The sequence below is a fragment of the Schistocerca americana genome, chromosome 2, assembly GCF_021461395.2.
Source record: "Schistocerca americana isolate TAMUIC-IGC-003095 chromosome 2, iqSchAmer2.1, whole genome shotgun sequence".
In the NCBI taxonomy this organism is placed as follows: domain Eukaryota; kingdom Metazoa; phylum Arthropoda; class Insecta; order Orthoptera; family Acrididae; genus Schistocerca; species Schistocerca americana.
The window spans coordinates 424,884,039-424,898,202 of NC_060120.1; positions in this window are offsets into that span (position 1 = coordinate 424,884,039).

Below are 14,164 nucleotides of genomic sequence, written 5' to 3' on the forward strand. Positions count from 1 at the left end.
TTCATCAGAACATTAGAGGCTGAAAAACAAGATAGTTGAGATTCTTATACGTCTACGTGGAAAATTCGGAATGATATGTGTGGCACGCCTCTCTGTACACCAAGTTACCATTGGATTTTTCGTGTAAACGTGGAAAGAGTAGGAGCTGCAACACATTAAATACTTAGGCAAACAATAAAAAATACTGAAACGGACAAATTTTATGTAAATCAGAACCTGGACGATGTGCTTGTCATTGTCACTGCAGAATATTTCTCTCGTAACTATAACACTGTACAGATCTCCGCTAGGGAACTTCCAGCTGTTAAAGAGAACTCTACCCATCAGACAAGAAGAAACAGTAGTAGGTGGAAATTTCAATGCATATTCCTTACAAAAAAAGAAAAAATAACGGACAGACAAAATAAAGTGGAACCATTATCAAGTGTCTGTATCTATTTTCAATATTCAACGACCAATTCGTAAGGTGGATGACAGTGGGACCTCAATGATAATATTTTTCAGGTATTTCTCAAGCTGGAACAACGTGTACCCAGTTGTTAATGAACTATCTGTTCAAAAGTAATTGAAATAATCAGTAAGTATCTTATAGCTCAGTGGCAGATTCATACAAAACGATAAGATTTCTTAATGAGAACAGGATACAATGTTTTAAGATTAAGCTAAAGCAGCTGGTATGTAACGTAATATATAGAGACAGAGGTGCTAATGTCAAATTCAGTTTATTGGAGAGTGAATTTGTGTCAGAATATTAAAGTAGCTACCCTATTATTATTATTCACAATTGTTATTCAGAATTATTATTCTTCAGAAAATCTATTGAAAAGCAAGTAAGGCTTTGACGACCAAGCGAATTAAAATATTACGTAAGAGGAAGACGAAAATTTATATAAAGGCCAGAGTAACTCGCGTTCTGACTTTACAAAACAAACAATAATATTTTATGGAGAGATATTAAAATGTCCAGAAGCGTGCACATCCTGACACAAATCAATAAAGCAGATAATACGATTAAAGCTAACAGGATGTTCTCAAAAGTGTGACAAGACAATCTTATGAGTAATTGTAACAGTTACTTTCTAAGTGTAAACCTAAGTTCAGAATAAGTGGCGCAGTTGAAGAAACAAGAGAATATATTAAAAATATCATTCCACAAAACATTTAGCAGCTAGATATAGTACCAATACCATTCATTGAAGTCTGGTCCCTTTAATCCCACAAACCAACCAACCAATCATTCACTGGAATTAATAGAATTATAAAAATTTAAGAAAACAAAAGCTCATATGGTGCTGATGGAATTTCAGAGCAATTTCTGAAAATCTGTTCGAACTAAACAAGTAATTTTCATAATGATATATGTCTCAGACAAATTTTAAGATGCAGTTGTTCAACCGATGTCTAAAAAAATAAACAAGAAAAACATAGATACTTATCATCCAATTTACTTACTGAAAGCTTTTTCCAAAATATTGATAAAAATTGGTCTCAAGAGTAGTCTGTCATATAAGTAGGAACAGTTTACTGCGAATATCGCAACTGGGATTCCAGAACAATTGCTCACCTGAAAATGCTATTAGTACATTCACTCACCAAATAATATAAGCTTCAAATGATAGATATTTTTGTGACCCTTTCTAAGGCGCATAATTGTGTAAATCATATTATACTCTTAGAAAAACAAAAGTGTTATGGAATTGATGGCCTGTCACACGACGGATATCAATCATACTTAACAAACAGAGTGTAAAAATTGTGCTGAATAATTCAAACGATGTTGTGAGGATAGAAACATTTAGTACGTGGGCCGAAATCACAAAGGGAATCACAGAGTTAAATTATGTGGCTACATCTATTCCTTATGTGTGTGAATGACGTTCTAACCAACTTTCAACAATCGGAAATGGTACCTACTTCAGACGATATTAATGTTATAATAAATCCTTTTAGAGACAAAGCAACAGGAGAAATTGATAACTATGTGTTTCTTTGAAAATAAAGTGTCCCTTAATTTTGAGAAAATACACAACATTCAGTTCTGTACATAGAAGAAAGTCATATCAACAATTTACAGTATGTTGCAAATGAACAAGAGTCTTTAAATAGGGCAGAATGCTCCAAATATCTGGATGTGCTAATTTCTGAAAACTTGATATGGAAGAAGCATATCGCTAAGCTTCTGAAACAAATTTAGTTCAGCTATTTTTGGTCTTTGTATTATTGATAGGCTGGACAGAAACGAATCAGCCTATTATCATATTTTGCATATTACCGCTCAGTAATGCCTACGAAATAATTTGCTAGGATACTGCTTGCACAAAATCGAGCAGTAAGTATAATATGAGGTGTTCTCCTGTGCTTGTCATGTAGATAACTATTCAAGGCTCTTTATATTTTAAATGCACCATCACAATACATATACGGCTAATGAAATTCGTGGTACACAATCCATTACGATTTGAGAAGAACAGGTATGTATACATCTATAACTCTAGAGGAAAACATGACGTTTGTTACCCAGTATTAAAGCAGCCAGTGGATGAGAAATGAGTTCAGTCTGCAGCAACATAAATTTTTGATCATTTGCCCAGTAACATAAAATGTTTCACACGAAGCAAAGCAAATTTTAACTCTAATCCAACATATCCTGAACAACTCCTGCTATTCCGTGGACGAATTTCTCTTTAAAATAAGGAAAGAAAAATTCCTATTTATCTGTTGGTGACATTAGCAGAACAAAAAAGTAATGTGCTCGTCAACACTAACACAAAAATGTATAAATATTCCGTAAACTCGTTCCACATCATTTCGACAAAAGAATCGTTAAATGAATGTAATATGACTCAATGCAGGTAACTAAAGCCAAAATTCCAAAATATTTAAGAGTCCATATTGATGAGAATTTAAGCTGGAACGAACACATTTTGGAACGCCTTCAACTAGTTAGTTAAGCCACATTTGCACTTCGATCGCACAAAATTTTGGGAAAAGGCGACGCAGTAAGTTGACATGTTTTGCATATGTTCATTCACTAATGTCATATGGAATAATGTTCTTGGATTGTGTGTTGTATTGTGTATTGAACCGTGGACCTGGAAACCACGGACAATCTTCGTCCCGCCGTAGCCCTCGGTGGTTCACAACAGGCTACAGCAGTCCACCCAACCCATCGCCGCCTCACACACCGAACCCAGGGTTATTATGCGGTTCGGCCGCCAGCGGGCCTTTCCCCCCCTTCCCCCCCCCCCCTCCCCGTGGGAACGTGTCATACCAGAAGAGTGCAACCCCAATGTTTGCATGGTAGAGTAATTGTGGTGTAAGATCATACGTGGAGACAGTGTTTGCACAGCAATCGTCGAGATAGTGTAACTGATAAAGAATAAGGGGAACCACCCCACATTCGCAGAGGCAGATGGGAAACGGCCTTAAAATACATCCACAGGCAGGTCGGCACACCGGACCTCGACACTAATCCGCCGGGTGGATTCGTGCTGCCGGAGACAGGCACGCCTTTCCGCTTTGGAAGCTGCACATTAGATCGCGCTGCTAGCCGGGCGGCCTATGTTCTTCTTCAACATATGAAGTGTTCATTGCTCGAAAACATGATATTAGAATAATATGTGGTGTTCAACCCTGTTCTAACTGTAAACACCTATTAAAGGAGTTAAGCATTTTCTTGCTGCCTCACAGTATTTTTACTAACACATGAATTTAGTTGTAAATAACCAACTGCAGTTCAGAAGGAACAATGATGTACGTAATTACAATACGTGAAGAAAAGACTACATTCATTATCCTACATTAAGGTGACCTTCAGAAAAAAAGGAAATATACAATGCTGTCACCAAAATTTTTGATCCCTCACACAGTGAAACAAAATGTCTGGCATACAGAAAAGTTAAATTTGAAGACACTTGAAAATGTTTTTCCTTGACAGCCGTTTCTATTCCGTAAGAGAATATCTAATTATATAACGTGTAAAACATTGTGGGTAGGATTTACTTAGTGTCAACTTTATTTAGAAAAATATATATGGTCAGTAAGTAATCACATTTATATACTGTATGAGTCTGTTATGGGCATGTAAAATGATTCATTTCAAATCATTACCATTAAGTGTACAAACGTTCCATGGAACATGAAACAAACTACCTATGTAACTAACAGCTACCTAACTCTTAGTTTCAGACATGCTTTATTGTTTCATGGACACATAATAGACACGAAGCATAAACGAAGAAATATGGGCAATATTTTGACAGATAACAGTGTAACAAAATGCAAATATTGGTAATACAAAAAGTCTTATAAAACAGATGACGTAATACATTGCTACATTTCAATTGTACCAGTTTATGTGACCTTAGACAAGAAAAATATGATAATCAGCCCACATACCAGTACATACCATAGTCTAGAAGGGTAATTTTGTCTTGAAGCTTCATGTCTTCAAATAATTGTCAACCGTTCATATGTACAAGAATGACTGCGTAGCAAAGCTGCGTGATTCATGAATGACATTTCTTTTCGATTTATTAAGAGTCACAGATATGTTCAGCAAAACCCAGTTGGAGCCCTCAAGCAAAGAATTGTGCTTCTTATTGTTTCGATTTCTTCCTTCAGACATTTTCCAGGAAGGTAGTATGCTAACCAGGATACATGTCATCCAAGGTTCAATGTAAAAAGTTCAAAAGCAAAGGTGAGGGCAGATGTTTCTGTCATTATCAAAGCCGCAAGCTATACCCGTGAAAACAAATCAAGAGTATTAACTGTACGCTCACTCAATAATAGATCAAATACGTATGGGATCTGAATGTAGTGAAGCAAGTACAAGTTCGTTCGTTTGACTTCCCTGCAAAGGACAAATACCTGTCATTTCAGCAATCAGGTCACATCTCAATACTATCTATTTATCTTTTATTTCTCAGTACAACAGCAACGTTTTCATGTGAGATTCTGAGTGAGGCTGCGCACGGGTTAACTAAACCAGATTTTGAAATCCCGCTAGAGCATCCTCATTTAGGAAGTCAGTGCCTATCCCCAATCGATTACGATCAAGACCAGGCTGTTTACTTTATAAAACACAGTCAATTTCTTTCCCTATCATCCCCACTCACCTACATATGTTGGCCTAATATGAATGCTTCGTCATAGGTGAGATATCTAATCTAAATGTTTCTAAGTTTCCCATACATGTGAATTAAGAGCAGAGTCTCATGGTGCGATATCATATATGTTAGATATATATTGCTGAAACTGTATTCTAACACTTTTGCATTTATTTAGGTAAAAATATACAACCTTAACTTACCTTAATTTTTCTAGAATAACTGTGATTCCGTATACCTTTTAAGTAGCAAAGTTTTGAAATTTTAAGTCAGAATTCACGTACTAATAAACTCCGAGATCGATCTATATATATTCTATACGAGGTCCTCACAGACATATTTACTATATTTCCAGGCGGTCTGTCTGAAAATTATGCATCATTAAAAGTTAAGGACTTTGGAGCGAATAATCAGGGTCTCATTTGCATGTCTTGCACTGAAGACACCGTCTAACTTCTGCAAGTAATTTACTAACGATAACTCTTAGTGAACAGCTAGTAACTTTGAAGTTGTTGAGGTTGTAAAATTTCTTGTTGTGCGAGATGAAAATTTTATTCGCCTTTGCGTCCATTCTACGTATCAAATCAGCTTCCAATGTATCTCTATTACGTGGCCGACGAACTTCACTGCGTGACCTTACATTCTCTTTATGATGCCAAGCTGTGTTGCCGAGAATACAGCAGTAGGAATTTCTCTTCTTCTTCTTCTTCTCATCTTTTTTGTCAGACTCAAGCAAACAATAAAATTTTTGGTCTCTGTGGGGGTTATTTTAGGGAAATCTATCAGAGAACTCTAACAAAAGGTGTTATTGACTTTGTTGTTGTCAAGTAAAACGATACAGATGCACCAATTCCATTCCTAGTTCTAGAAAGCCCACGAAAAAAACTCATATAGACAGCCAATTCTGGTACTTACAGAACGAAAGACTTTCTTACCTGCAGACATCGTAGTTCTCGTACAGTGATCAGTGGAAGAACAGTAAAGAGAGGTGACAGGATTCTTTCCGTGATCATGCTTCTGCCCTGCAGCCGCTGCTATCAAGAGCGAGTGCAAAACATTGTTTGTTAGTCTAATTAGAACGGTGTTATTTTTCCGGTGGGTAAGTTGAGAGGTTTTCAAATAACTTACGGAAATGCAGCCGAGTGACGTTGTCGACAACGGCCGATATTTCGACAGGAGCACACACTGCCGTATGCAAGGCAAAACTGAAGCAGGTAAGCTCTGTGCAAGCGAACTTAAATCCCTGTTTTGCAGAGAAACTCCATAAAGATAACATACACACACGCACAGAACATACACACACGCACGCACGCGCGTGCGCGCGCACACACACACACACACACACACAAACACCCACACACACTGTAAACACTAGCGCCATCCCAAATTAAAGATAACCGACATCAGAATTCATCGACAGCGAAATTAATAATCAGCAACCGAGGTAGCATTAACTCTGACCCTCTGTTTTTTGACAGGTGAGAGAGCGGGTTCCCATGCGGAATTTAAACAAAAACTACCCTCTATTTATAAGGTTACTTTCAACAGCTTCCTTAATAACACTAACGTAATAGCTGGTAGTGCATGCCAGAATCTTCCTGTTGTTATATTCCATAGGATGACCGGTGTCAAGACATTGTTCTTTAGTGGTTGATGTGCTCTGCTGTAGCAAGCATATCTGCTGCTTATGCACGGTACACCTGTCTTCCGCAGTCCTGCTAGACTGATCAATATGACATGCAATAACTGCAAGGAATGCGGTAGACACCCGCCTTATACAAACCAAGATCATTCTTTACGGAACATAAAATGAAGCTGATCTTAGATGGTGGTCGAAAACACACTTCATATCATATTTCCGCAACATACTACCAGTCCTGTTCGAAATGATCCCTGCGTAGCGCAAACAGTGGACGTTGGTGCCTCGGTATTATCTTCGTTCTTCCGGTGCACAATTAGTCGAGAGCGGAACACAAGTCTAATTTGTCTTTTATTTCAAGCACTCAAGAGTGGTGACTTCGAGATGGGCTAACTCAGCTGACGAGCTCTTAGGGTCCGAGATGACATGGACCCTGTGAACCAAGGTACGAAGTATCCCTGCACGTTTCGCCGGATGATGACAACTATCAGCAGATACAAGTGAGAGTGAGTACTCTTCCTATAAAAGGCATATCCCAATATACCATCCACCTTCCTCGTGACCAACACGTAGTAAGGGAAGACCGCGATCCTGTTCCATACTCCATCGTTAAAAGAATATTCGTGTGGATGGAATGAAGATGTTCTAAAAAGTCGTTCAAATACTCATTGTCATGAAGCCAAACAACCGAAGTATCGTCTGTATACTGAAAAAAAGGAACACTCAATGCAGTGAGTGAACGTTTTTCCGATGCAGTTTTATGTGTTCATTTGACTGTTGCTATGTCGAGTCATAAGGACGTTCATAGGCCTTTATTCAACCACAAGAGCCTGCAGACTTGTCGCAGTATCTCAAAATTGCAGAGTAACGTATTTAAAACAAGTGGAGTGTCAATTCTGCAAATTGTCTGAGTAGAGTTGCCACACACTAAGGCATCTGCCATGCATATGTCATTTGTAGACGATATGGTTATATCGCACAGAATTGTTTTGAGTCTCGCTGGGCCATGATACTGCGTAAAAACTAAATTAATTTTTTGTGTGTGTTGTAAAAACAGTTCTTACCATGTTTCCTTGTAATGACAGTTGTACGTTATTCAAAATGCAAAACAAATGTGCACTTAATATAGATGAGACAGTTGCCGCTTCATCGGAACAAAAAAAGTCAGATTATTTGACAGTTAATTTTCAGTGGGAAGAGTGCAGTGGTGAATTATGAAGACAAGCGGAGGTACCGCAACCTCTTCAACAGCAGATACAGTCGGTATCACTGAAGTAAGTTGATGTTGTGTAGACCCCTTCATTCTGTGTGTCCGGTAGCTGTTAACATGAAACACCTTTTTCCAGGAAAACCATAGAGGATGTAATCGTGTTTATTAGCGATGTTGTAGCTGCTGCCAAGATGAGTAGCTGGTCAGAAGAGACATGTCTACTTATGTCTAATTTAGAGTTAATGGACGGGGGTTGTACATACGTTATATTGGTTGGTTTGTGGGATTGAAGGGACCAGACTGCTAGGGCCAAGGGTCCCTCATACGTTATGCTTCATGAAACACTAAGTAAGGCAGATACGGTTGAGCTGTTAGCTGTTGGCCTCCACCAGTGCTACCAAAAACAGAGAAAATCATGGCGGATGTTGGGTGATGATTTTGGCAGCCATATCGTTGTACTGCAGGGGGCCACATGGGTAAGATGTAAGGTGCTGTTACTTCCAAGGTTTTTTACAACCATTTTTGCAGCTCAGGTTGTAATACCATAGCCTAGACACTACATACCTTTTGTTGATTCATTTAGCTTTCTATTTTGTTTAACATCCCATCGTTGAACTTCCGTAATTAGTGTACGATTAATTCGATATTGTAATGAAGTATAATCTCTGTAATGATCTTTTGTCTTCCTCATATAATCTCTTTGGTTATCTCTAAAATTAAATAATTTTATTTAAATAATTTTGTGTAGAACTACCAATAGATGCAAATGTTCTGTTTTATTTAAAATGTTTGTTTGCTGTTATGTAAACTGCTGACCTTCACTTAGGGTTCTTAGTTATATCGTATGTAAAAGGTATTGTGGTTCCCCTCTGGATCGGAACTGTGTAGCGCGCGCAAATTGTGGTTGGCCTAGGTAGAAAAGGTGGAATTGAGAGTCAGTCGGGGACGAGCTACCAAACTATCAACTGCTCATGTAAAAGTTGTGTATTGTGTTGGTTCCGAGAGAGGCTTTTAATGACACTTTCCAATGCCTCGGATGGATGGATGAAGAGCTGGAACTATTCTGGAATTGGTATCTATCATCGCCACCAAGAAATGACAGAGTCCAGCAATTCTACCTGCAAATCCGACTACTAACATGCAGTCGCCACCACATTGCGCCATCACTGTAATGGAACACTACAGTAATGTACAGTGAAGCATCAGCTCATGGGATGTTATAGTGAACCCAAATATAAGGTACAATTTGACTGAACTCTTGTACCTACCGTGATTTAACATCAGTCACATATCCACTTAGAGTCCCTCCCACGCTAAAGTGTTTACCGTGTGTCCTTTATTGAAGGCACATTAAAATTAATATTGCATTAGAGTGTGCTAAAATTAATATTAATTGTTAAAAGGTCTTACAAATATCTCAAATTTGTGTTTCACTGCAGTAAAAGTTCAGAATTGCACCTGTTGATAGTTATATGTTCATGCTTGTTAAGTACTTGTTTCTCTAGTGTATTGAAAGTGTGTTTCGTTTGCTCTGCTACAGTGGTCAAGATCAAGGGCCCCCCTCCACTGAAAGTAGTTAAAATGCACAAAGTTACTTAATTACAAAAAGTTTTAATTACTCTTGCTATTCAAGTCAAATTCTGTACAATATTGGGCTCCTCTTGTGTATTAAAAGTGCGTATTAATTGCGTAACAGTACCAACAGTTTGTCTATTGTGCTCATGCTAGATAACGATTAATAGAAAGACCATTATTTATGAAAACAATAATTTCTTTATTCAAAAGACAGTGAGAAGTAACCTGTTAGTGAATACCATTTAACTTTCATTCTAAATAGAAGAGTATTTAGCTGAGAGAGACTTAACCTGTGACCAGTTCATAATTTTGCAGTGAACTACATTTACAATTTTATGTCAGCTAGGAAAATACAAAATTCTTGAGGCTTTCGTGGCCACTTGTTGACAAACTGCCTATTGGCTTCTGTCTCGGGTTCTTCGGCCGACGTTCATCTAATGATTTTTCTGACGTTTCGCCAGCACGAGTGGCTGGCATTGTCAAAGCTTCACCCTCCATTGTCGGTGGTGAACTGGAGCCGAGCTCGCGGGCGCAGACTATATGTACCTGGCGCGCCAACGTCCGAGGAAGAATAGTATAAAAGTCCCTTGAAAACCACACAGGGACGGTATGTATCCATTCCGAGATGACTGGAAACTGTTTTAAGTGCAAAATTTTTCGTAACGCTATTAGACATAGTAATGTGTGGGGTATTTGGTGGTTCCATATATTTGTTCACCGATTATGCTTTGTCAGGGCTATGATACCTCGTTTAGTTGTAGCACATGCAACAGTCGCAGTAAGGCCTGTGGAGCTGGGACGTTTCTCCTGCACAGAAACTGCGTCTCAGAGTAATATTCATGTTACGACATGGCCCATCGGCTAATTCGATTACCTGTAACACTACGGTGCGTCAAGAATGCTAGTCCGACATATGAGCCGTGTGTTTTCCAAAAAAGTATAATCCAAAATTCATCAAGAATTTAAATCGTATGCATCTTCCAATGATAAATTATCTCAAGCGAGTGCTGAGGTAATACATACCTTAGACAGTACCGTCTTTCGTGATGTACAAGGTCGGAAAGTACCATCGAAATCAATATTCTGTAGTCATAACTACAGCTTCAATTTCAGTATTACTCAATTTATATTTCTCGACATGAAGCGGAGACGTAAATGTCCTAAACTCAAATGCGATCTCGGTAATTCGGCAATTAGTCATTACTCAGGGATCATTACTGAATGTGCACTGTAGACTCTCGCTAGTGAAAGTCGATTGCAGCCAGTCAACTGATAGGTTTCACACATTGGGGAGTAAAAACATTTTATCATCACCCACTGTCACTTGCGTTAATTCCGGCTACTGTTTTCTGATGTCACCAAAAGAGCAGACGTAAAATTCAGGTGTCTGAGTTTGGAGCACATTGATTTCATAACATATCGCTCGTGTCTGCAGTGTTACTAGTTACGAATGATCTCTCACATGGTCACCACAGGAAAAGCATGAGATGGCACGGTAAGTACTTGAGTTTATGAAGAGAGCGTCATAAATGAACTGAAAACGGGATTTGGTGACTTCCGTACCTACCAAGTGTCATTCTTGTTTCCGCACTGTGTGGCATCTCTAAATTATCTTGGAATTCAGTTCCGAACCATACGCTCTGCTTGACAACCGACATTGTCATACCCATTTAACAGCATGCGCATGGACGGCAGGGTAAACACTATACTCTCCCGCATCCTCAATTCCAGGGTGCCTCTGACATCGGTCTCGCCTTCACGTAGACAGTACACTGCTACACTTCCCACCCAGCCCGCCTGCGAGGTGGAGTATTAGTCGTTTGTGACAAAGATGTATTATAATCCCCCTCGTGAGATTTAATGATGACGTAATGGGTCGAGTTTTCAGACAAAACACTAATAAATCGGCGGCGCATTAGCTGAACGCTGTCACGGTGAACGGCCGCACCTGCAGTAGCAAGCCAGTGTGCTCGCATGTATCCCAGATTTACGTCCGCGAATATTACGGTAGCGTACAAGAGACGAGATGCGTAGCCCCATGCTCCGTGACTGAATACGCAAAGAAGCTCATAACTAGTTAGTTTTGTAATACCGAACGTTGGCACTTCACAAACAACGGATGACTTGTGCATTCAAATAGCATTACTCTCTTGTCACCCCAAGCGAGATAAGGGACTCGAAAAATGTATGTATTGTAAAGCAAGCTACGAGGGATAAAAACGGAAAATTGCGAAATTAATTGATATAGACGACGATAATGTTTTTGTTTAACTGAAGCAGCCTCACGTATTTATTTGTGAATACTCGAGCTAATATTGGAAACGGACTGTGGAGAAACGCTGCTGGGAAGTGAGCTGGACATCGCCTCTCTCCACATTGTGATTTACAGGTGTTGTGTACATCCCCGTAACACAGCAGTTCATACAATATACGGTTTTACTGGATGAACACAGTACATACACCAAAATTTAGCGGCAATTCAGCTGGCTCGTGGTTAAGATATAATCATGCCTTCATTTCCTGCTCACACGACTCATCATCTGCAGTCACTGAACAGACTGTTCACTGACAATTACACTAAAGTTTCGTCTTCGTGGCCATGTTCAAATTCTGGCAGTGTCAAGGAACGTACTAACATTGCAGAACTCCTCGATAACGCATATCGCAGATCAGTTTGTATGGTTGTAGCACACACCGGTTCTAAGACTTAAGGCCTGTTAGTAGAACTACCGTCAAAGAAGAAGACTTTGTAGCTACTTAGTACACGTTGTTAATCTATAAGACCAAGAATAGGCTTCAGGAACTGAAACAACAACGCGACAATGCGGAAGGCCTAACATTGGAAAGTTGCTCGATGGTCATTATACAACCTCTCAACAATGTGAACTCACACCCAATATTGATACTCGAAATTAACAGTTTCGAAGTAAAATCGTACTTCAACACTATCTCATATCCCGCGTATAACAACAGTTATCAAGAAAAATGCGAAACGACCAGAACCAACAATTGAATGTACATCAAATCTTTACAGAAAGGAATCAGAAGCTCAAAAATGCAAATAAAAATAAGAAACCTGTGCACAAACCTATAAAAAAGCAACAGATAGATGTAAACTTTAACAAGAATAAAAAGCTAAAGGACAGACTCTGTTGGTTACGTAAACTACATAAGGAAGTTCGAGAAGACATCATTCATTATATGAAATTTTAAGCTTCGGTACATGACCTATTTGATGACGTGGGAAGTAAAATTGAGAAACATCTCTCGGATAAAGGTATTGAAATTCACTGATTTTCGATATGCAAAGTCCGCAGCTCGTGGTCGTGCGGTAGCGTTCTCGCTTCCCGCGCGCTAGTTCCCGGGTTCGATTCCCGGCGGGGTCAGGGATTTTCTCTGCCTCGTGATGACTGGGTGTTGTGTGATGCAATTAGGTTTAAGTAGTTCTAAGTTCTAGGGGACTGATGACTATAGATGTTAAGTCCCACAGTGCTCAGAGCCATTTGAACCATTTTTCGATAAGCCAATCTAAGCAATTTGTCACCAATTTATGTTTTGTCTCGTATGTGTAATTTCATTACGTGTAACTATGGAAGTAACGTTACGTTTATAGTTTGTTATTTGTTCCTGTAAGGTTTTCGTAAATTATTCCATGGATTTATTACGTCGTTGCTGTCTTCTTATCGTAGTACGACTTAGGCTACAGGGGGTAAGAATTAGGAAATCAGACCCTCAATTGTACCGAAGGTAAGATCTCAAAAAGATTGGAAACTCATTTTGAGAAAATATTTTTGTATTTGTGTGGAAGCTGTTTGAAAGTTAAAAAAATAAAGACTCATTGTACGCAAAACCAAATGTAAATAAATTATTCTACCAAAAACAATAATTCTCCCTTGAGGGGACGACTTGAGATCCCTTACCCTAATGTGCACATCACACAACAGTAATTATAACGTCTCCAAATGTAGCAGCACGGTGACTTCAGAGAAACCACAGACCACGAGCAGCTACCATAACAAAAAATATAGCAACAGCTAGATCTGCCCTTACCCCGGGATAAGAGCCCCAGCAGGAGCTCTAACAACACCAAACGCCAGTAGGCAAAAGCACGTCATCAGCGCTACTGGAGACTAAACATGGTAGACCTAGTTGCAGGTAACGGCAGAAACGTTTAGCAGAAGGCTAGTACAAGGGCCTCATTGTCAGAGCAAGGTGCCAATGAATTCGTCAGAATTGAAGAAGATACGTCAGCTTATCGTTCTGAACCAGGACATGTAGAATACAGCATTGTGGGTGACAAAATTTGCTGACAATATTACCGTTGCGCTACTGATCGGAGCACCGCAATATATTCGGGTGGTTTTACGATTAGGTTCTAAAATTCCAGAGGTAATAAATGCTGTTGTAGGCACACGTATGCAATGAGTTATGAGGAAATTTCCACTTAGTTCCACAGTGTCTGTGGTAGTTTCAACAGTACCTCTCAGTCTACACAGTACAGCAGGCAATAACGGCCTGCATATTCTTTAATTCCAAAGCAAAATCAGCCACGAAGACAAACTGCATCCTCTGGCTGTAGGGACGCTCTCAGTTAAGGAAAATAACAAATAAAAAAAAAATAATTGCTGTCGT